The sequence below is a fragment of the Mesocricetus auratus genome, unplaced genomic scaffold (genome assembly GCF_017639785.1).
Source record: "Mesocricetus auratus isolate SY011 unplaced genomic scaffold, BCM_Maur_2.0 Super-Scaffold_100025, whole genome shotgun sequence".
Taxonomy (NCBI): domain Eukaryota; kingdom Metazoa; phylum Chordata; class Mammalia; order Rodentia; family Cricetidae; genus Mesocricetus; species Mesocricetus auratus.
In genome coordinates this window covers 23120993-23144519 of record NW_024429206.1, presented here as the reverse complement: position 1 = coordinate 23144519, position 23527 = coordinate 23120993, and the positions used below count along the sequence as shown (strand labels likewise).

Sequence of the window (23527 nt, the reverse complement as noted above, 5' to 3'; positions counted from 1 at the left end):
CTAGACAGTCGCTCACAGACATGCCCAGAAGTATGTCGCTTATGTGATTCTAGAGCCTGGCAGGTTGGCAATCAATATTGATCATCACAGAATCTAGAATCGTCTAGGAGACAAAATCTGGGGGGTCTGGATTGAGTTAACTGGAGTAGGAAGACCCACCCTAAATATGGGAAGGACCAGGCCACGGTCTGGGGGCCTGGGCTGCGTAAGGAGAAAAGGCTTGAGCACCGTCATCCATCCCTTTCTGCTTCCTGATTATAGCAACTGTGTGACCAGCTGCCTCATGCTCCTGCCACCATGCCTTCCCCGCCATGGTGGACTGTGTATCCTCAAACTGTGAGCCAAAGGAAATGGTTCTTTCCTGTAAGTTGCTTTTGTCACAGCAATGAGAAAAGTAGTGGATGTAACCAGTAACCAGTTTCATCTAGCAAAGTGTCTGTTGCGCTGTTAGGACAACTGTGTGGTGACCAAAACAACTGCAGTTCTGTCTTTCTAAGTTTCTTCATTTCCCATCTCTGGGGGTTAGCATTCCTTCTGATTCTCACCAGTTCTGGCTATGTCTCCAGAAAAGTAGCTGTCAATCACAGATGATGGGTGTTCAACAGCATCTTCTTTGATTATTTTGACACATTTGGACAGATTCTAAACTCAGATTCCAAACTTAGAAGTAACTGAAGAACTGACCCCGGGCAGCCTGAGATTCGCAGTACCAGCTTCTTGGACTGAGGGGAATTCTGGAGTCTTTTTTTTTCCAGAACCTGGCTGATGCTCACTGGAATCTCCCCTCCCCCACGCCCATCTTGTGATGAGCTGGGTAAAAGAATGGGTTTATATGTTTCTCCATTTTATTCTGATGCAATAATAGGAGTCCATTTGAGAGCTTAGGTGTAGCTCAGTAGTAGAGCATTTGCTTAAAATGCACAGGCTCTGGGTTCAGTCACCAGCACCACCCAAAAGGAGAGATTGAGGGTGGAGGGGTCAAGATGGCTCAGTGGGTAAAGGCACTTACCACCAAATCTGGCTGTCTGAGTGAGTTTGATCCCCAGGACTTATATCATAGAAAGAGAATCAACTTCCAAAACCTGATGTCTGACCTCCTCACAGGCATTATGGCACACACACACACACACACACACACACACACACACATACATGCACGCACCCACGTGCACACACACTCACAGAGACACACTCAATAAATAAAATAAATGTACTTCAGAGAAATAAAAAAAACAGCAAGGAGAGGCATAGAGACAGAAAGGAAGGAGGCTGGGGATGTAGCTCATTTGGTGGAGTGCTAGCCTAGCATATTGAAGTCCTGAGTCCCATTTCCTGCTCCACACAAAACAGGTATGGTAGACACACCTGGAATACCAACATTTGGGAAGTAGAGATAGGGGGTCAAAAATTGGAGGTCAGTCTGGAAAATGCCTTTGTTTGACCTCAGTTGTGAAAGTGTGTGTGTGCATGTATGTGTGTGTGTTTATGTGCATTTGTGTGTGTATGAGTGTGTATATGTATGTGTGTGCTTATAGGTGTGTATGTATGTATGTGTATGTATGAGTGTGTTTATAAGTGTACATATATATGTGTGTTTTTATGTGTATGTATGGGTATGTGTGTATGTATGGGTGTGTGTATGTATATGTGTGTTTTTATGCGTATGTGTGTATGTGCATACTGTAGCTCTTTTTTTTTTTTTTGGAGTTCTGTGCATTGTTCAGACTACTACAAAAAGATCGCAGGCACCGATTTTGAGCTTACAAATAATTTATAGGGAGGAAGCCCGCAAGTACAGAATTCACCAGTAATGAGAGTCAACTGTCACTTCCCATTGGCTGTGCCATCTCGGGTAGTGCACACATGCAAGTGGGTTTCCTCGCTTGAGACAAAGGAGAAAGCAGCCCCCTCGTCAGGCTGCAGCGAGCTACAATGCAAAGACAGCTCTGTGGGTTTAGCGCTTCTATCTAGGCATGTGGCTTGATTGTCTGCAATGTCTTCACCAGCTAAGGTGTCACAGCCTTGCTGAATCTTCTAAGTCACACAACTTGGAAGCAAGAAACAAAAGATGTTTAGGAGGCAGGACTCATTTTATCCACCAAGTATTAGCTAGTATTGGCCTTGAACTTGTGTGTGTGTGTGTGTGTTTGCATGTGCGGCATATGCATATGTGTGTGCATTCTTATAAAGACAAGAAGAGGACATCGTGTGTCCTGATTTATTACTCTCTGCCCCGTTCTCACTGAGTCTGCAGTTAGATTGGCAGTCCCCCTGTCTCTGCCCCAAACTGAGCTACTGTTGCAAGCCAGCTCAGTCATACTTACTTTTTTAAATGGGTACTCAGGATTAGACCTCGGGGCCTCATGCTTACACAACAAGTGCTCTTACCTGCTGAGCTCTCTCGCCGGCCCCGTGGATCCACTTTAATGCTTCCCCTACCCACTCACTGCATTACTTCCTTTAATGCCTGCTTGTCACAAACACCTGACAGAAACAACTTACAGGAGGCGGGTCCATGCTTTAAGAGGACATAGTCCACCAGGTGCATGCAGCTGGGGGCTGTCATCTGTGGCACCTGGAGCTGGCCCCTTGGCCTCTTACATCTTGTTAAGAAGCAGAGAGAGGAGTCTGAGGCAGGAGGTGGAGCTAGGGGCTATAGTCAGGTTCTGAGCTAGCCCCTAATTAAGCCAGGCCCACCTACAGTAAGTGAGTTCTTCTTTCCTACCTGCCATAAAGAAAATAGTAAACCCCCCTACTGCCTGTGAATATCTAAACCCCAGCAGACCCCCCCCCCAGGTGCCCAGATTCCAGGGGAATGACAGGCACCATAATCTCCATTTTCCTAAAGAAGTTCACAGACCCAGGCTACCAGGCTCTGCATTATAAATGAGTTACAGGTGACACACACACCTCCACCCCGACATGAGGTATGACTTAACTACATGTACCTCTCCCTCCACCTTGCCTCCTCATTTCAAGTCACATGTTAACAAGATTCCTTCCTCCCTTCCTCAATATGCAAGACCCTTGTCCCCTCCCCTGCCACCTGGGAATCGGAGACAGCCTGACTATAAGCAGTACTATGGACAGCTCAGCAGCCATGGGACTGGAAACCTCTCCCTTCCATTGAGAGCTGTAAGAAGGAACCACTCCCAACTCTGCCTTCAGGCCTGAATCCTCATCAGAACCCCTACCATACCCCGTCTGTCTGTGGAATTAGTAACTCATCTAATAAATCCCTTCCCCCAAGGACAACCTGCTCCAGGTTCTTCTTGACCCCCAAACCAGAAACTTCAAGACCTCCAATGACCTCCTTTCTCCAGGAGAAATACTCCATGTACATTAGTCACTTTTTTCATTGTTGTAACAAAATACCTGTCAAAAATGACTTAAGGAAGGGCTTAAGGGTACCTTCCTTCATGATGGGAAGGGCGTGGCAGCTGGAGCACTTTGGTCACTTTGAACCTACAGCCCGGAGCTGCAAGAGAGGTCAGGTCATAATGTTTGAGGCCCATCCTCTCCCATCTTGATCCTGACTTTCTCTATGGAGACTCCACCTCCTGAGTTTCCACAACCTTCCAAAATAGCACTACCAACTGGGGACCACACATAAGCCTGTGGGGACACATAAGCCTGTGGGGACACTTCGCATCCAAGCCATAGCCAAACACTGGAATTTAGCTTCCTTACACATTCTCAGTTCCAGGGGACAGAAAGAGGAAGAGAATTACCCAGAGGAAGGGAGAAGAGCCGTGGAGCCTGCTGGCAGGGCACACACACCACCACACAGCAAGCCTGCCTAGAGCGAGTTCAGGAAGTCAAGTATTGGTGTTGAACCCAACACATCACAACGCCACAGTCACCATCTTTAGCTTTTCCCAGGCCATTCATTCACCAAATAGACAAATACCTGCATTTTTGTAGATAAAAATGAATGCACAAGGAACCATTTCCAAAGACAGATGACTGTCCTTTTTCCTTCAGCAAAGTTTAAAAAGGTAAAAATTATCATATTATGGGCACAGTGGTCATGGAGAGAAAATGAGGCCACCGCTCAACAGGGGAAATTGCTCTCCTTGCTTGGGAATGTTTTAGCATTAAATTAACTCTCCTATCTCCTGCCTGCTAATAGGAAAGCTTTCACCTCCCTGTCTGGCAGGGGATTTGCATTTAGATGGAGCTGTTGTAAAGATGGCCCCCACCCTCCAGCACAGAGGCCTCCCTGTTTACAATAGCAGCTGTGTGATAAAACGATTATTCCACAAGTGCTGGTGTTGCCAGTTTGGATAGGATTGGAAGCCAGGACTGGGGAAGGCTGTCAGCTGAATCAGACACTCACAGACTGGTCCTTCTAGGAAGTGGGGGAACTCAATCTCCCTCCTGTCTCTCAGAGCAAGCAAGACAAGTGAGAGCGCTGGAGGCTAGAGGCTAGTTTTAAAGTGTGTGTGTGTGTGTGTGTGTGTGTGTGTGTGTGTGTGTGTGTGTGTGTGCGCGTGCGTGTTGGATCGCTCAGTCAGGAAAGGGTTTCTTTGTGCAGACATGAGGACTTGGTTTGATCTCTAGAACCAATTTAACAACAACAACAACAACAAAATCCTGTAGTGCCTGCACTGGGGGTGAAGATGGGGAGTGATGTTTGGGGCTTCCTGGCTAGCTAGCCTCACTTGGAAAGCTTCAGGCCAATAAGAGACCCTCTCTCAAAACCCAGCTTGGATGGTATCTTAAGAACAGAGCCCCAAGTTTCCCTCTGGTCTTCACACACACGCACACACACTATTATATACACACATGCCTGTACAGACATGAACATATACACATGCAAAAGAGGACCTTATGACTACACATACAGCAATTGCTTCCCTCTGTTTTCTACTCCTGCAGATAACATTTAATAGAACTTTAAGTTCATAGATAATTAAGTTTATAAATAATTGGTGCTCATGTAACAGTCTTTGACCTTCACTGAAACATTTCAACCCTTGGGACTAAAGAGGTGGCTCAGCAGTTAGAGCGCTTTTGTTGCTTTTGCAGAGGATCTGGGTTTGGTTCCCAGTACCTAGGCTGGTGGCTCATACTGCCTTGTAATTTCAGCTCCGTGAGATCTCACGCCCACTTCTGGCTACTGCACTCACTAGCACATACACAGATATAGTTGTGTATGCATGCTTGTGCGCGCGCGCGCGCGCACACACACACACACACACACACACACACACACACACACACATGCATGCACGCACTAGGAAGATACAGGGGAGGCTGATGGAGGTGGCCACATGAGTGAAGAAGGCTGGGTGAGCTAACGCTGGTGACGAGAAGGCTTCTTTTAAAGATGCCTACCTGCTTCTCCTCCAGCCCCCACTGTGGCATACAGCCCCCAGAGAGAGAGAAAGGAAAGCTGGGTAGAGAGAGGAGGGAGAATGTCAATGAACAGAAATCAAAAGGCTTTTTCTTTCCTGTGTCAAGTGCCAGATTATGCTTGAATGAGACGTCTCCCAAGGCTGAATTCCTTACTATCATGCCAAATGACCCCGAAGGCTTCGACACTTCCAGGGGAGACTTTGGACTGCCATTAGACAAGTTTTCTCTGTTGTTCTAGACACACTGAAAGGGGGGAAGACTTGGGGAGGGCAAACAGGAGGAAACTGGTGCAGGAATAGCACGGAGGGCTGCTAGGTGGCTGCTCAGAAACTCGCACTGAGTTGGAAGGGGTTGGAGGGCCAGAACCTTTTTTTTCTTACTCGCGTGGCAGGGGTGGGGGGTGGGGGGCTGCATCCATGTGTGTTATACATATGTGTATGCTTGCACGTGTGAGGGCACACACATGTACATACATGCATGTAGAAGCCTGGGGTTGATAATAGGAGTTGCCTTAACCTTGCTTTCTGTTGCTGTGATAAAACACTGACCAAAAGCAACTTCAATAAGGAAGGATAATTTATTTAACTTACAGGTTAAAGTCCATCCCTGAGGGAACACAAGTGTCTTGGTAAGGATTTCTATTGCTTTGATAAAAACCCACTGACCAAAATCAACTTGAGGGAAAGGATTTATTTTAGCTTACAACTCTCAAGTCACAGTCCATTGCTGAGGGAAGTCAGGACAGGAGTCTGGAGCAGGAACCAACGCAGAAGCCATGGAGGGGGGCTGCTCACTGTCTTACTCCTCTTGGCTTGCTCAGCCTGCTTTCTTATAGAGCCCAGGACCATCAGCCCAGCGATGGCACCACACACAGTGGGCCTGGTCCTCCCACATCAATCACCAATCAATAAATTGACTGACAGGTCAATCTAGTGGAGGAGATTCTTCAGTTGAATGGAGGCAATTCCTCAATTGAAATTCCCTCTTCTCAGGTGACTCTAGATTGTGTCAAGTTGATAAAAAAAAAAAAAACTAACCAGTACAGCAATATTCTCAATCAATCTCTGTACCACTCTATTCATTTGAGGCAGGGTCTCTCAATCAAGCCAGACAGCATGATTAATGTTGCTAGTCAGCTTGCTCTGGGAATCCACTGTCTCTACCTTCTGAGTCTAGAATTATAGCCAGGATGTTGGGCCCACCCTGGACTTATATAGGTTCAGGGGATCCTGATTCAGGACCTCATACTTGCACAGCAAATGCTTTGACACTGAGCTTTTGTCATTGGTCAAGGGGACTAAAACTACGGGAAATATCATGGCACTCATACCAACCAACTCATGCCCACCGAAGTGTGTGGCAAGTCAAATGCATGCCAAGAATATTACACATGGCTTTGAACCACACACTGCCACAAGAAAGCTGGTGCTATTACTGCTCTTAGTTTGCAGATAGGCAAGTTGAGATGAGGCAAAAGAGATCAATTATCCTAGTATTTTGAACACGACGGCCTGTGTTGCAGGGTCTGTTATATTGCCTAAATGACCACAAGTAATAGCTCTGAAATGGGCAAAAAGCAACAAATATTATGGAGTAGTTTATGCATTTTTTTTTGGTTTTACGAGACAGGGTTTCTCTGTATTGTTTTGGAGGCTGTGGGTCCAGCCTAGACTCGAACTCACAGAGATCCGCCTGCCTCTGCCTCCGAGTGCTGGGATTAAAGGCGTGCGCCACCACCGCCCGGCATGGAGTAGTTTATAAAGATATATTTTATTATTTTTAAAGTGTGTGTGTGTGTGTGTGTGTGTGTGTGTGTGTGTGTGTGCAGTACCCAAGAAAGCCAGAAGAGGGTGTTGGATTCCCCAAGGAGTAATCTTCCTGGAGTTTGGGGTCACAGTGAGGCAATTACAAGATAGCTGACATATGTAAAAGGAATTCTTAATTGGTCTAGATAATAAAAGGCCAGAGTCAGATAAAGAGGGAAATGCTTAGAGATCAAAGAGAAGGAGCAAGCCACAGCACACCTTGCCTCCTAAGCATCTCTGCAGAGAAGAGAGAGAGTGGTTTCCTGTTTGTCCCTGCTTATATTCTCTTTCTACCCAACTACGCCACTTTCTGCCTGTCTGAACAGACCTCCAGATCTCTATGTTTAGCTAGTGGCAAGCTCCATTCTCTGACCCCCCAGACAGGCTTTATTTGTGCAAGAAACATATCACCATAGATGTACAAAGGAGCTGGGAGTCCTTGGAAGACCAGTGTATGTTTGTAACTGCTGAGCCATCTGCCCACTGCAGTCAGTTAGAAGTTTTATTTCTATATGCTATTTGTGCATGTGTGTATGTGTGTGACATGTGAGTGCAGGAGCCAGCAGTGTGACTCACTTCCTCCACCTTAGTGTCACTTCCAAAATGTTCCACACTCTTCCAAAAGAGCGCTCCCAGGCTTGGGTCAAGCATTTTACCCATGGGCCCGTCGGGGACACTCAAATCTCACCTCTGACTGACTACTTGGGGAAGTATTGCTTGACTGCGATAGACACTGGATACACTCTCAGGTCCTTCCCTGAGAAATGGAGAGTTTCTTCTGCTGCTGTTGTTAAGTACCTGCAGCAGAGAGCCCTTCACAACTACTTCATCCAGAATAGGAAGTAGTTCAGTCCATAAAGTCCTTGCTCTGAGGTTGAACACCAGAAACCATACAGAAATGCCAGGTGTGATGGCGCACCGGGGAAGCAGAGACAGAGGACCCCTGGGGCTTCCTGGCCAGCTTAGCCTAACTGGTAAGTTCCAGATAGGTTGAAAGACCTTTGTCTCAAATATAACAGCAAAGGAGGGAGGCAGGAGATGGATCAATGAGTAAAGCCATTGGCCACCAAACCTGAGAGACCTGAGTTCAACTCCCAGAACCTACATGGTAGAAGGAGAGAATCACATGCACAAACACACACACACACACACACACACACACACACACGCACACACACACACGGAACGGGAGAACATGTATGACTCCCCTGAGGCAGGAATGTGGAGACCAGCAGACAGTACAAGGATGACATCACCAGCTGTAAGGACAGGAGCAGAACAGAGCAGGACATTCACAGACCAGCCCCACGGTGGCAAATCAGCTGCAGTGGGGCTTGCAATGGATAAGCTGATTCCTTTCTGCTCGAGGGTGTTGCCTTCTGGCCTGGCGCCCACACAGCCTCTTTCTAAATGCCATGTTCAAAGGCACCGGCTCAAAGCAATAAAAGCAAGACATGTTTCCCAAAATCGAATCTCCTAAAACCCTAATGTTGAGTCAGGAACCAGCATGTGGGGCTGCTGTCACCTGGTGGACCTGGAATGGAGCCCAAGGAGGAGGTTGGGAGGGCGAGTGTGAGGACCTTTTCCTGGGAAGTGAAAGCAGCCCGCTCACCAGCTTCTCCCGTAAGCTCCAGCTTCTCCCAGAAAGCAGCTCAGGAATTCACACTCCCCCTGTGTGTCCAGAGCTCTTAGAGGTCTCACCCCTGGGGTCCTGATTGCTCAGTGCACAGTAATATTCCTAAAATCCCTTCCCAGGAGGGACATGTAAACAGTGTCTACCCCTTCTGCCAACATCCCAGTGACAAATGGAGAACGGATCTATTCCACCAAAATTCACAATGGGGAACCAAGAACTTTATTGGGCTTCCTCACAGAGCATGGGTGAGCAGTCACTTAAAGGATGAGGGTGTCTTACCCAGCAAGGACATCCTGTAGGATATCCTATCCCTGCACTACATAGAGGGATCCCCTCTCCCCTGCTCCTCCCAGGCACATCTACTCCAGTCTTTGATCCAGGCCACATGCAATTAAGTTGTATAAAAGTGGTGGGGAGCAGCTGGGTACCCGGGTGAGAGTCTCATGGACCTCTGTCCCTTGTGAGGGAGAATAAGCAGTCCACAAAGCCTAGCTGAGATGATCTTTTCTAAGGGGTCTCAGCTGAACTCCCCATGATGACTGTCACTGCGCTCCAAGAACAGTCAGAACAAATGTGAAGACCTGGGCGGTCGACCCTGGTGAAAAATGTCCAGACTCTGGGGGAAGGGTCTCTCTAGCTTCAGGGAGCACGCCCTGTCTCCCCGAGCTTGGCTGAAGTGTTCCTGAGCTGAAAAGGCTCACGAAAGGAGCATGCAGCTTCAATCACGCCTTGCCTTTAACCCCAGCACTCAGGAGGCAGAGGCAGGTAGATCTCTGTGAGTTCAAGGTCACCTTTGTCTCCAGAGTGAATTCCAGGACAGCCTCCAAATCAATACAGAGAAGAATCATGTCTCAAAAAAACAAAAAAACAAAGAAAGATGTTAGAGAAGATGCTACCATGGCAGTTCATCGAAGAACACAGCAGCTGTTAGAAGAGAACGCCACTCAGCTCCTTTCTGGGGAGAACTTGACAGGCTGATCAGATGGCTCAGCAGGTAAAGGCATCAAACAACCCTAATAACCTGAGCTCCACCACTAGGACCCACATGGTGGAAGAGAGAACTGGCTCCTGAAAGTCTTCCTCTGACTGCTACATACCTAACACACACACATATACAGACATACACACATCCACATCACACACATACATCAATACATGCACACACACACAAATATGTACACGCTTGTACCACACACAGACATACACACCATACCACATACATACACACACAACATTCAGCATACACAAATTATACACAAACACAAAGAACACATACCAGACACACACACACACAGAGACATACACACATACATCACATGCATGTACATATGCACACGAATATATACATGCATGTACCACATCACGCACAGACATACACACCACACCGCACACATACACACACAACATTCAGCATACACAAATTATACACAAACACAAAGAACACATACCAGACACACACACACACACAGAGACATACACACATACATCACATGCATGTACATATGCACACGAATATATACATGCATGTACCACATCACGCACAGACATACACACCACACCGCACACATACACACACAACATTCAGCATACACAAAGTATACACAAACACAAGGAACACATACCACACACACACACACACACACACACACATACACATACACCATACCACACACATACACACGTGCATGCAACACACATCACACACATACTGTATTACATTTAACATAATAAAATGTCATTTAAGCAAGAACTTGATGCTCCACTGCAGAAAGTACAACCAAGAACTTGGGGTGTAGCCTGGCAGCAAAGCGCTCGCCTAGCAGGTGCAAGGCCCTGGGTTATAGCCCTACATGCAAGGCTGGCAACGGAGATGAGGCAGAGAGAATGAGATAGCTTCTGCTCCCAGACCTGAGCTGAGGCCATAATCTTCCAAACAGCTCTTGGCCATTAATAGAACTTGAAGGGGAACCAGGGCCCCGTCAGGTCTACCCAATATTGGATTTCTGCATGTGAATTTATATGTGTGTGCATGTTTATATTATGCACACATGGGAGCACATGCATGCATCTGGTGTGTATATATGTACACCAAAGGTTAACCTGAAATGACAGTGGGTTTTTGTGTATATGTTGTGCATGTGTATAAGTGTGCATATTTTACATATGCATCGGTGCACGGGGGGGGTGTGCATGTGTAGGGGTGCATGTGTGTGTGTGAGTGCATATGATATGTGAGTGGTGTATGTGTATGGTAATGTGTGTGGTGTGGTTGTGTAAGTGTGTATGGTGTGGAGGGGTGAGTGTGTGGGATATATGTGTGGGGTTAGGGTTATGGTGACCTGAGGTTGATGTTGTCAGGGATCATCCTCAATCACTCTTCCAGCTTTTACAGTGAGCCAGGGTCTCTCAATCAAACACAGAGCTTACTGATATGGCTAGTCTTCCTAGTCAGCTTGTTCTGGAGATCTCTTGTCCCTGCCTTCTGAGGCTGGAATTACAGGTGGGTCTCCATGGCCACCGGGCATTTACACGAGTTTCTGGAGACCTGAACTCCAGTTTGCAATGACTGCATGGCAAGCACTCAATCGCTGAGCCATCTCCCCAGTCCGTTTTTTTGTTTCTGAGTGTTGTTTGTTTAGACAGTCTCTCACGGGAACCACAAGCATGTGTACGTACACATGCATGCACCACACACACACAATTGTTTAGACAGTCTCTCACGGGGACCACAAGCAAGCGTACATGCACATGCATGCACCACACACACATACACAGCGCACATCCTTCACATGTGCACACACAAGAAAAATCTCATCCTTAATGGGAGTCTACAAACAGGAGGAGGTCTAGCCGTCTGTGGGCCCCTGACTCACAGGCTGGCTGGAGTCCTTTATCACACCCTGCTGCATTGCAGAGGCAGCCCGTCTAAGCCAGCCCCTCCCTACCTTGTGACATTCTGCAGACAGGCCTGACAGATGCCACCTGTAAAAAAGCAAATTTTCCTTCGAACCTTAGTTCTTCCAGGTTCGGCAGCAGGGTTCCAGTGTACAATGTGGCTCGCATTGCTAGTCAGACACTTCCTGGCTGTGTTCTAAGTCTGTGGCACCTGCAGTGCCGTATATCATAACTTCTATGCCCGGGGAAGCAAGGAATACAGGAGACTGTCTTTTAAGGATAACACCTCCCACTGTGTCTTCAGCAATATTCAATACTTCAGAGTATGAGGGAATGGTTCTTTAACCACCCAAACAACTCAAAAGGACCCTCCTTTCCCGATAGTAGACATTATACCGTGCATCCATCATTTGAAAGTATAAATGACATCTATTACAAAAAAAATTACAGATAGGGCAATTATTTGAGATACATGTGACTTGTATCAGTCTCAGTACCGAAATATGTTAGAAAATATGTACTAATTGGTCTTGTTACTTTAGATACTCGGGACGCTGAGGCAGGTGGATCTCAAGTTTTAGGACCAGTTGGACAACAGAATGAGTTTAAGATGAGCCTGAGTCATGTCGTGAGATCCTGTCTCAAGTTAAGAACACAAAGAGGGCCAGAGACATGGATTTTTGTCTAGAATCAGCTCGTTGAGGGGTTAGGGGTGTGATTCAGCTGTAGAGAATTTGCCTGGAATATTTAAGTGAGGCTGGGGGGTGTGGCTCAGCAATAGAGCACTGTCCCTGTCTCTGGTACCTCAGGACGAAAAGAATGAAGGAAGGAAGGAACTCGGTGATGTATAGATGTATAGATGTGCCCATCTGATCACAAGACAGGCGTTTTTCTTTTTCCGTTGTATCATACTGGATTAGAAAAGGCTGTTTCTGTGTTGCTATAGTGTACTTTGAATATACTTCCCCTTACTCCCCTCTCCCCCTTTTTACCCCCACCCTCAGCCCCTCTTGCTTCTTAGACTGTTTCACTTTTACTTTCAGGGTGTCTGTGCAAATCTGATTTTGTGAATCTATATGGTCTAGAAGCCACAGATGAGATTAAGTACGCACTGTTTTAAGCAAGGCTCTGCCAAACACAGTATCAACAGGCACAGCATCCTACCCAACCCAAACAGCATCTAACAGCAAGAAAAACCAAGACTCAGTGACAATTAGAGTTGATAAAAGTTACTGATGAAATATGAACCCAAACCAAAGGTCTCTGATATCCTAAAAATCTACTGTTCTTCCCACTCGGCCAGAATGGCATAGCTTGTGATGTTTTATTTTACTTTTTAGAGACTTATTTTGTTTCTTCTATGTTATATGTATGAGTGTGGGTGTCCATGGAGGTCAATAGGGGATGTTGTATCCCCCAGAGCTGGGGCTATAGAGAGTTGTGAGCTACTTGATGTGGGTGCTAGAAATGGAACTTGGGTCCTCTGCTAGCACAGCTCTCCAGACCCACGTGTGATATTAAAATCTTTCGGAGTATCATGCGTGGAAGCAAATGGTAGTTCAATGGCCTTAAACAGTAGCTGAGTTTAAGTCAGTAATGGCTAATTTCCCAGAGGGAAAGCACGCCAGTGTTTCTCTGTCAACCCCTCCTACTGTCCTGCTGTGAGCCTTGAAGCCCCAGCTATTTTCTTTATATCAGTGGTCTGTACATCTAAGCCTTCTGCTTGCCTAATCTGGTGTGAGCATCCTGGGGCTACCAACGGAGGCTTCTTTCTCTCTGCACACCCACTGCTATGGCTTGACTGGGCTTGAATTTCTGACAGAGAGCATCGTGTGTTGGAATCTTGACCCCTGGTGTGGTGATGTGAGCTGGTAGAATCTTGAGCAGGTGGGACCTAGTAGGAGATCCCTGGGAGCAATTAACATAGAAAGTGAATCTAGTTCTTGAAGGACCCCAGTTTGAGCTCAAGATCTGGCCTGGGACAGCAGCTCATGTGTAAAGTGCCTGCCCTGTAAATGCTAGGGCCTAAATTCAATCCCTAAGACCCATGGTTTTTTTTTTTTTTGAAGCCTGGGAAATGGAGACACAAGAACATACAGATAGCACATGTACACACAAAATTAGCAAAATAATAATATTAAAGTAGGGTAGATTTGCCTGATGAACAACACTGGAGCCTGTCTCATAGGCTCTGTGTGCACATAGGCATCTTCACAAACACACACACATTTATACATACACCTATACACATTCAAGACTGACACTCCTCTCTCTGGCTTCCAGACTGACCATGGCACCTCCCTCCCTCCCTCCCTCCCTCCCTCCCTCCCTCCCTCCCTCCCTCCCTCCCTCCCTCTCTCTCTCTCTCTCTCTCTCTCTCTCTCTCTTTCTCTCTCTCTGTGTGTGTGTGTGTGTGTGTGTGTGTGTGTGTGTGATTATATCTGTCATAGAATGAATTAGACAGCCAAGGCTAAATTCTAGATCTTAGTTTCAAACTTTGAGGACTCTGAATAGTTAAAGCCCTGAATAAAACAAATACCTTTTCTTTTAAAAATACCTAACCTCAGGCATTTCATCATACGAATAAAAATGGATAAACACACTCTTAATGTCTAACACAAGGTAATCAAGTAAATGAAAATAAGGAGCCAAATTAGGACAGAAGTTCAATGAAACGAGTGAATCCCAGATATAAAAGGGACAAGGGCAGAGACTCCTTTGGGGCCATGGAAGCATGACTAGAAGAAATTAGGATCTTGGCTCTGCTGTGGTCAAAACTGCAGTTGATATTGTTTTGAGTATAATAGCATCATTTTTAAAAATGATCTGCAGGTAGGAGACATGACTCATTTGGAAGAGTGCTTGCTTTTTAAGCACAATAGCCTGAATTTGATCCCTGGAACAACGTGAATGAATAAACGGATGAATGCTAGGATCGTTTCTGGCATGTGCTTGTGATCCAAGTGCTGGGGGGACATGGGTCATTGGTTTAGCTATTCTAGCCAAATGGGTGAGTTCTGGGCCACAGAGAAACGTTCTTTCAAATGGGTGAGTTCTTGGCCGTGGAGAAATGTTCTTACAAAATGCAACAATGTGGATGGGTCTGAGGAATGACAACCAAAGTGTCTTCTGGCCTCCGCACTCATGTGTTTGCTCACAAACACACAGGGATGCAGAGCAGAAGAAAAATCTGGTTTAACTCTCCCCAAAGTTCGGACAAGAGGAAGTGAAAAGAATTGTAAGAGCCAGGGGATGGGGAGGAGAGATGTGGCATGCTGTCTTCTGGGCATGAAATGTCTATTACACTCATGTGGTTGCCTACACAAGAGCAAGCCAGCTAAAATTATAACATGGATGAGGTAAATGGTCTCTAGGCCCAACCCTTACCGAGAAGCTACCGGCAATTGGTAGCTGTTGGAGATGGGGAAGTCCTTCTTTTTGGAGGGTTTGGTCACTTTAGGATTTTCATTCGTACCTGCTCACATATGAGCAGCACTAACTGGACCTTATAAGGTTTGAAAAAAACCAAGAAGTTGGGAGGAGAGACACACTGGGTGAATACAGGAGTAGGAGAGGGGATGGGTGGGTATGATTGTATTTCATTGTGTTTATGTAAGAAGATTTCAAGAACAGAAAATTGTTTTTAAAGATTTGAAGGCTCACTGAAGTGCTGTGGTGTAACTTCTAAACAATGATGGCAAACAATAAATTACAAAAGGGGTGGGGACCAGACAAAGGGGTGCTTGCACACCACAGTGACAGTGACTGTCTCTGCCCATGCCATCTGTGTATTGCAGCAAACCCATCCGCTTTCATTCTGAGCAGGGAGCCCTGATTAATTGCCAGGTTCTCAAGCCCTTTAAAGTCTGCTCCTAGACTCAAAGGCCTGACATTTCAAAGCATAAGCATTTCGGGTTTGCATATCATAGCCCTGGTGTGTTTGTGAGGTGACTGCAATTCCAGACACGTCAGCAGTCCCCTACAGAGGGAAAAGTGGGAAGGGATCTTTCTAGTCCAAAGTTCCCCAGTTCCCTTGCAGGATCCTACATGCACTCTGTTCTGAGAGAGATCAGTAAGATGAGTCCACTCTGTGTGGTCCCTAGAGGAAGGTGGCATCATGGGAGCCTGGTTCATTCCCACCTGGCAACTGCTAGTACTAGGCCCAGCAAGGAAAAAGCCACAGCTCCTTCAAAGCAAGTTTTCTTGTCAGACACCCCATCATGAGACTTCAAAAGGATGCTAACTTTAAAAAGTTGAATTTAGGGAAATGGCTCATCTGGTAAAAGACTTGCTGTGTAGGAATGAGGACCTGAGTTCCATTCCCAGAACCCACATAAAAATCCAGGGGTGGTAGTGCACATTTGTAATCTGGCATTGGGGTGATGGAGACAGGTGAACCACTGCCCCCCAGGGCTTGCCGACCAGACAAGCCTAGCTGGATCAGTGAACCCCTAAGTTAGTGTTAGACTGCTTCAGAAATTAAGATGAAGAGGTTCTGGAGCTGCTTGCTGTGTAAGCATAATGAGCTGCATTTGGATGTTCAGGAGGCACAGAAAAAGCCAGGTGTGGTGCACATCTGGAACCTTGGAACTGCAGGGGATGAAGACAGGCAGATCCTTAGAGCTCATTGGCTAACTAGTCTGGCTAAACTGGCAAGCTCCAGACTCAGTGACAGACATTGCCTCAAAAAGCAAGGTGAAGCATGATAGAGGACACCTAATAGCACACCACTAACACACATACACACTCTCACACATACCCTAAGATTTAATCCAGTGTGGTACTGCCTCCCTTTCCCTGTAAGGCTTCTGTGCTGGGTCTCTAAGAAATACTCAGCTTCCAGGACAATAACAATGCAGAAGTATGGCAGCCAGTTATCTTGATAATAAAAATAGCTGACATTTATTGAGCACTTACCAACTGCTGAATTCCTTCCTTGCGGTATCAGCTGCAGCCAGTCCTGAGATCAGAGCTCCTGCCAGGAAAGACAATACAAAAGTCATGCAGGGACTGCACACGAATGTGTGCTAACAACATGAGACTTCTCAGGGGCCATGTAAAACACCCCTCCCAATACTAGGAACAACAAGGGGCTACCAACCCTCCCAGGCTTTCTGCATTTAACCCTCCAGCCACAGTAAGGGAACCCCAGAGCAACTGAGATCTTTGTAACTGTGATCTTAGGCACTCCTTTGACAGCCCCACCCCAATGTCTGGGTCTCTAGACATTGCAATAATTTAGTGACCTCATCCCCTGCTTCCAAGAACGAGTTAGCTTGTTTTTCTTTTTCCTCGGTAACAAATCTCTAACAGGAAAAATGTGGTATGATAGCTCCCTACCGAAACGTAAAGACAATGGCTGGAAGTCATCTTCAATACTTCCTGTGAGCTGCTTTGCATGTAGTAGATGTTCAATAAATATATGAATTAATGGCAGACTATGCGATTTCATTATTTAGAAGTAGGAAAACATTATTCTGATAGTTCACAGGTTCCAACACGCTACCCCTATGTAAAATTACATGCTAAGGAAAGGTGAAATTGAGGCTAAAGGGACAGCTCAATTGATAGTCATTGCTGTGCAAGTATGAGAACTTGCATTTGGTCCCTAGAACACAAATGGGCTATCCCAGTGTTCCCTACCAGTACAGTAGATGGGGAGCTGATATAGGAGAATCCCTGGAAACTCATGGACCACTTAGCCTGACTTACAAATCAGCAAGAAACAAGAGACACTGTCTCAAACAAGATGTGAGGGCAGGGATGGACAACTTACTGTTATCCTTTGACCACCACACACATACTATGGCACACACATGCCCATACCCACACACAAGAATATGCACATACACTCACACATTCATCCATCTCAGACAAATAAATACGTTAGACTTGGGATGATAACTTGGATACCTTGCAAGCATGAGGACCCGAGTTTAATATTCATAACCCATGTTTAAACTAAACAAACAGACAAAACTGGGAGTGAATAATTATAATTGCATCACTGAGGACACCCAGCCTGGACTAATTGATGAGTTCGAGGCCAGTGAGAAACCGTGTCTCAAAAAACAAAGCAGAGACTTCCAGAGACCTGAGTTTGACCTCTGCCCTCTGCAACCACACCCACACAAACACTCACAAATGTACACATGAACATGCACACACACAAGCTTAAACAGTGATATATTAAAGGATTCCTTTGCCTATAAATCTAGCACTAGAGAGGGGCTGAATGGGAAGAATAGATGTTCACTGTCTCCCACAGCGTTGTGTGTTGGAAAACTTGGTTCCCAGAAAGTATCTGAGGGACATCTAGGGATGGAGGCATAGCCGGCAGAGGTGGGTACAGGAGTGCTTTTGAAGCTCGCAGATACTCAAGCCCCACTTCCAGGCTGAGCTCTCTGCTTCCTGTCTGCTGCCACGATGTGACTGGCTACCAGAAGTTTCCACTGCTGAAAGCCATCAGCACAACCATGCTTCCCTCCACACTGGATCGAGCATTCTGGATCATGAGTGACAATGAATCTATCTCTTTTAAGTCATTCCTATCATGTATGTAGTCACAACAATGACACGAGGACTGCCTTTTTTTAAAAAAAATCTTTTTCTGATTGCTTATTTATTTTCATCTATTTTTAGATAGTGTCTCATTTATCCCTGGATTGCTTCGAACTCTCTATGTAGCAGAGAATGACTTTCAGATGCTCCTCCTTCTGCCACCCAAGTGCTAAGATTACAGGAGTGTTTTACTATGTCTGTTTTGTACAGTGCTTAGGGTGGAACCCAGAGCTTTATCAATGCTAAGGAAGCCTTGGTGATGAGAAAATTATATGCCACTGTTCAGCCATCTTTAGTTCAAGCCTTCTCGGTTCCCTTGTGGTTTAGTAGAGAGTCTGTGTGTGTGTGCATGACCTCTATATAATTATTCCCAAATGCAAAAGTGTTTCCAAGGGGAATCCTGCTCTTGAGTCCTCTCCAGACTGAGCATCTGGACCACTCATGTTCTCAGAACATTGGGTGATAAGGTCAAGGACTAGCTCCCATTCCACTGATGGCTCTGATGTAGGACATATGTTCCAGCATGAGAACGACAGTAGGATTAGAGCTGAGCTTGCACTCTGTGTTTAACAGTTTTCCACTTGGCCTTGAATCCACAGTCATCCAGCCTCAGTGTTGACGTGAAATATACTCTCACGGGCTCGTGTGTTTAAATACTTGGGCTCCAGCTTTTTGTGGAAGGGTGTGAAACCTGTAGAATTTGGAGACGATAGGAGAATGAGCAAGCCTTGGAGTTCTATGGGCTAGAGAGCTGCTCTTTGCTGTCTGTCCTTTGCTTCCTGTGGATGCAAAGTGATGAGCTGTCCCAGGCTTCAGTCACATGACTTCCCTGTCACAATGGACTGCATCCCTTCTTAACCTTCGGACATCCATAATTCATCCTCCCTTGAGATGCTTCTGTCTGGGATTTTTGGCACAGCAGGGGGGAAAGTAAATGACACACATATCCTCTCAAGTGCTAGGACTATGGACATGGACCACCATGGGTTAAGACTCATTGTTAAAAGTGTACATGTGATGGTTAGTGTTAACTGGCAACTTGGCAGAATCTAGAACCACGTGAGAAAGGGCCTCTAGGTCTGTCTGTGAAGGGTTATCTTGATTATGTTCTCACCGAGGTGCAGGAGACACCGTTCCCTGTCTGGGATCCTGGACTTTAAAAGTGGAGAAACAGGGATAGGCTGCGCCATGTGCTCATCACTCCTCCTTCCCAAGGACAGACACCATGTGAGCAGTCAGCCTCCTGCTCCTGCCACTGTACCTTCTCTGCCTGCTGCTATGACTTGCTGACCCTGATGGACTGTATCTCCCAAGAACCCTAAATCAAAATAAACTCCATTGTAAGTGACGTCTGCACTGGTATTTCACCACAGCAGTAAGAAGGTAACTAGTAAAATATGTGTGGAGTTGTATGTGGCTCAATGGTAGAACAATTACCTAGTGCACAGGAAGCCTGGGTCCAATCCAGACAGCCATCCATAATAATGACAACAACAATAACAATAATAATTGCAACAACAGTTAGTGTAGGTAAGAGAGACAACCCAGAATTGAAATATCAAAGCATATGTAGAACTGATCATAGAATAAACTCGAATGTCTCACAGCCTGCATATGCTCAGTATGGGTCACATGGGCGATGAGTCCTATGTCTTCAGCAGTCAATATGACAAACAGGTACCTGAGTAGTTACATACAAGTTCCTTTTGAAAAGTTCATTACCATGAGGTCTTAGAAGAATGTAGAATCTGCTAATGGGCAGCTTGACTGGTTTTGATTGCTTACTTAGACACTGGCGATCAAGCCCAGAACATTGCTCTACCACTGAACCACATCTCAGCCCCTTGTTGTTTTTGGTTTTGCTTTTGACTTTGATTTGAAAGGTAACCCAGGCAGGCCTTGAACTAGTAGTCTACCCTTTCAACCTTCAAAATGCTGGAATTACAGGTGTGTGACACTATTTTTGGCTCTAATTGAGCTCATCTTAAGGACTGAGCTAAGGCCAGGTGTCTCAGTAACTGTGGTACCTCAGCCATACTAAGCCAGAAGACCTGTCCATCAAGACCAAAGTGGCCCCAGAGCCACCTTCTCCATCCTTTCTACCCACTCCATCCTCTTGCTCTTACCTACACCCTATCCAGACCCGTTTTTGCTAAATGCCTTCAGTTCCCATCCATAATTAACTAATTTCTCAGTTCAACATGGTAGATTTGACTCCCCAGCTCAGTGGACCCTTTTTCCTTCACAATAGGGCTTCAACATAGACAACTTTTTGTTACTGTCAAGAAATACCCAAGGCAGCTAACTTTCCAAAGAGGTTTATTTTGCCTGGCTTTGTAAGTTCAAGGACACATTACCGACATCTGCTTACTTCCATGGAGGACTTTCTGATGGAGCATTTCTGAGACAGTTCATAAGGATCGTCAAGCACCTGTGTGACCGTCTGGCCCTCTTCTTACAAAGTTGCAGGGGTTCAATCTTGGCAGCTCCCACCTTAATGCCCTCATCTAAACATAATCACTTCCCAGGGCTCCACCAATTTTCCACCCTTCTAATACCATTTATGTGTGACTTGAGCATTAAACTCCAAGAAGGGTTCCAGGAGACAATCCTATTTAAATGATAGTGCTAGTGATGGTCTTCTGAACAGTCTCACAGCTTTCACTGTCGCTAACCTGACGCATGGCTCCTTCTGTCTTCCTTCTCCCTTCACAGGTCACCCACGGGTGAAATCTGAGAGAAGACAGCAGTTGTCCAGCATGATTGGATCGGAACAGACATAGGCAGCTGGTACTCCACACATTGCTGTATTAGCAACTTTACACACTGCTATGAAAAAAATGTCTGACAGAGCAATTCAGTGAAGGAAAATATTGCTTTGGCTCATAGCCTCCACTGTGGAGGGGCAGCATGGTGACTGGTACTGGTCAGTCCATGGTGATGGGAGTTTTGTGCAAGCTTCTCAGTGGAGTTAACCAGGAAGCAGAGAACAAGACTGGAACCAAAGACTGGATGTCCTTCAAGGTCAGTCCCCAGTAGTCTATGATAAACCAGCTAGATTTCATATTTCATAGTTCCTCAGCCTCTCAGAATAGAACCAGTAGCTGGAACCAAGTGCTCAGACACATAAGCATTGTGGAATATTAGTTGAAGATGTGTTACATTTGCTTATGCTATGGCATATGTGTTTAATGATGCAAAGATGTATTGCATTCTATTATGCTGCATTTGGTTAACTCTGTGAAGCTGTGTGACCTGATTGGTCTAATAAAGAGCTAAATAGCCAATAGCTAGGCAGGAGAGGCATAGGTGAAGCTGGCAGGCAGAAAGAATAACTAGAAGGAGAAAAGGGGAATTAAGGGGTGAAAAGAGAAGGAGAGGAGGACTCCAAGAGCCAGCCTCCCAACTACACAGCAAACCACAGAGTAAGAAGTAAAGAAAGGTATATAAAAAAATAAGATCCCAGAGGCAAAATACAGACAGGACACCTTAATAAAACTGGCTAGAAACAAGTCAGGGTAAGGCCAGGCATTCGTAAGAAAGTATAAGACTCCATGTGATTTATTTGGGAGCTGGGTGGTGGGCCCCCTCAAAGAGCCAAAGAGTAAAAACAAGCAACTACACATAAACCTGTGGAAAATACTTCACAACCTCGCCATAACAGTTGCTAACTCCTAGTTGTTTATTCTTATACACTAAGAGGTCTGTTTGTACAGCACTTTCCTTTGAATTGAGACATTCCCTCCTGGGAGGAAGAAGGAGGCTAATAAGATTCAAGAAAAAAAGGAAATTTTCACATCCAAGGGAGAGCCTGCAACTTGAAAGACTTACAAGATTTCCCTCTAGCGTTATATAAGCAGTCATTGTGGCTTGCATGAGAGATTCTTTGGTGGAGATGCCTGCAAGCTGTGCATGGAGCTCCAAGAATATGGCTTTTATAAATTGTCCGTCATGCTGGGGTGGCGTTTTGGGTGCTCCAATTGTCTTTGAGTCCCTCGTGCTCTCAAAAATAACTCTAGTTATTAGTGAAATCACTAGCTCACTAAGCTAGAACTGGAAGGAACCAGTTCTTTGGTCTGTCATCAGTAGCTATCTGAGGCGAATAGGCATTGGTTGGGTCTCCCCAAGGAAAGGTCCCACAACAAGATCAGAATCAGAACCCATGTCCAGTTTGGGCTGGATCAAAACAGCCAACTGCAGAGATGCCCAAACCACACTGCTATACTGGTGTGATTGAGTTTCAGGTGCAGCTGACTCAAAGTGAGCCGCCGGGAGCCTGATGTGCTTCCCGGTCCTATGCAGACCCCATATCAGGGCCTAATGGATTTGAAATCATTCTCCAAGTTGCCTTGGAACGAATCACCAAGACTGTCCTATACAGGATTTCTCATTTCGGTGCAGTAGCTCCTTCTTACCGATTTCCACGCCGTCTTAGAGAAGTTGCATCTGTCTCCTCAAATAGCCGCACCAGCTGCTGGAGGTAAACATGATTGTGATGGCTGCTTTGTGATAGATGCTGCAACAGAGTCTGCCTAGTTCTTGGAATTGGCAGGCTACTCCTGCCCAATGAGGAATTAAGGAGTAGCTCTCTTCCCTGCTCTCCCTACTGCAAGCCCTGACAGAAAGCCTGCTACTCCTGACTTTAAGACAACTCTTCCCATAGCAACACGCTGGCAGCCTCTCTTGTCCGTCAAAGTGTTAACAAAGTTGGTTCAGATAGTTTTGCAAATCTTGCAGAAGTGACACCAACATAACCAACTGGCCAGAACTTTACTTTTTTAATATCCCAATGAAATCACAGCAACATTTGAAAACCATTACATGTTTGTGGTCTCATGACCACACAAAAGAAATGAAAAAGGAAATGCTCCCCCTGGGGTGTCCAGAATATTCTTTGTGTTTCTTACAGACTTAGGTTTTTTTTAGTAAGTGCACTTTATGCATGTCTGTGTGAGTGTGTACAGGTGTTTGAAGAAGCAAGGAGAGGGTGTTAGATCCCCTGGAGCTGGAGTTGCAGTGACTGAGACACTGGACATAAGTACTGGGAACTGACCCAGGTCCACTAGAAGAATAGCAAGTGCTCTTAACTGCTGGGTCATCTTTCCACTACTTTCTTTTTCTAATGTATGTGTGTGTGTAAGCGTGCTCCTATATTGCCTCTTTCACTAAGTAGGCTAGGCTAGCCATTCAGCAAGCACCAGGGGTCTTCCTATCTCCACCTTCCTAGTGCTGGGATTATCACTTGACTATGTCTTTTAATGTGTGTCCT

The 23527-nt window shown here is 45.8% G+C and overlaps 1 long non-coding RNA gene across 1 annotated transcript in view; it reads right to left on the bottom strand.

Annotated features, from left to right (window-relative positions):
* LOC121133904 overlaps nucleotides 1-23038 on the bottom strand; it is a 28845-nt gene extending 5807 nt beyond the window's left edge. Inside the window, exons 1-2 of the long non-coding RNA XR_005870918.1 lie at nucleotides 22674-23038; nucleotides 16615-16672 (exon numbers count right to left, since the gene is read on the bottom strand). This is a non-coding gene — a long non-coding RNA (uncharacterized LOC121133904). The remainder of the gene's footprint in view (nucleotides 1-16614; nucleotides 16673-22673) is intronic.
* Between the last annotated feature and the right edge of the window lie 489 nt (nucleotides 23039-23527).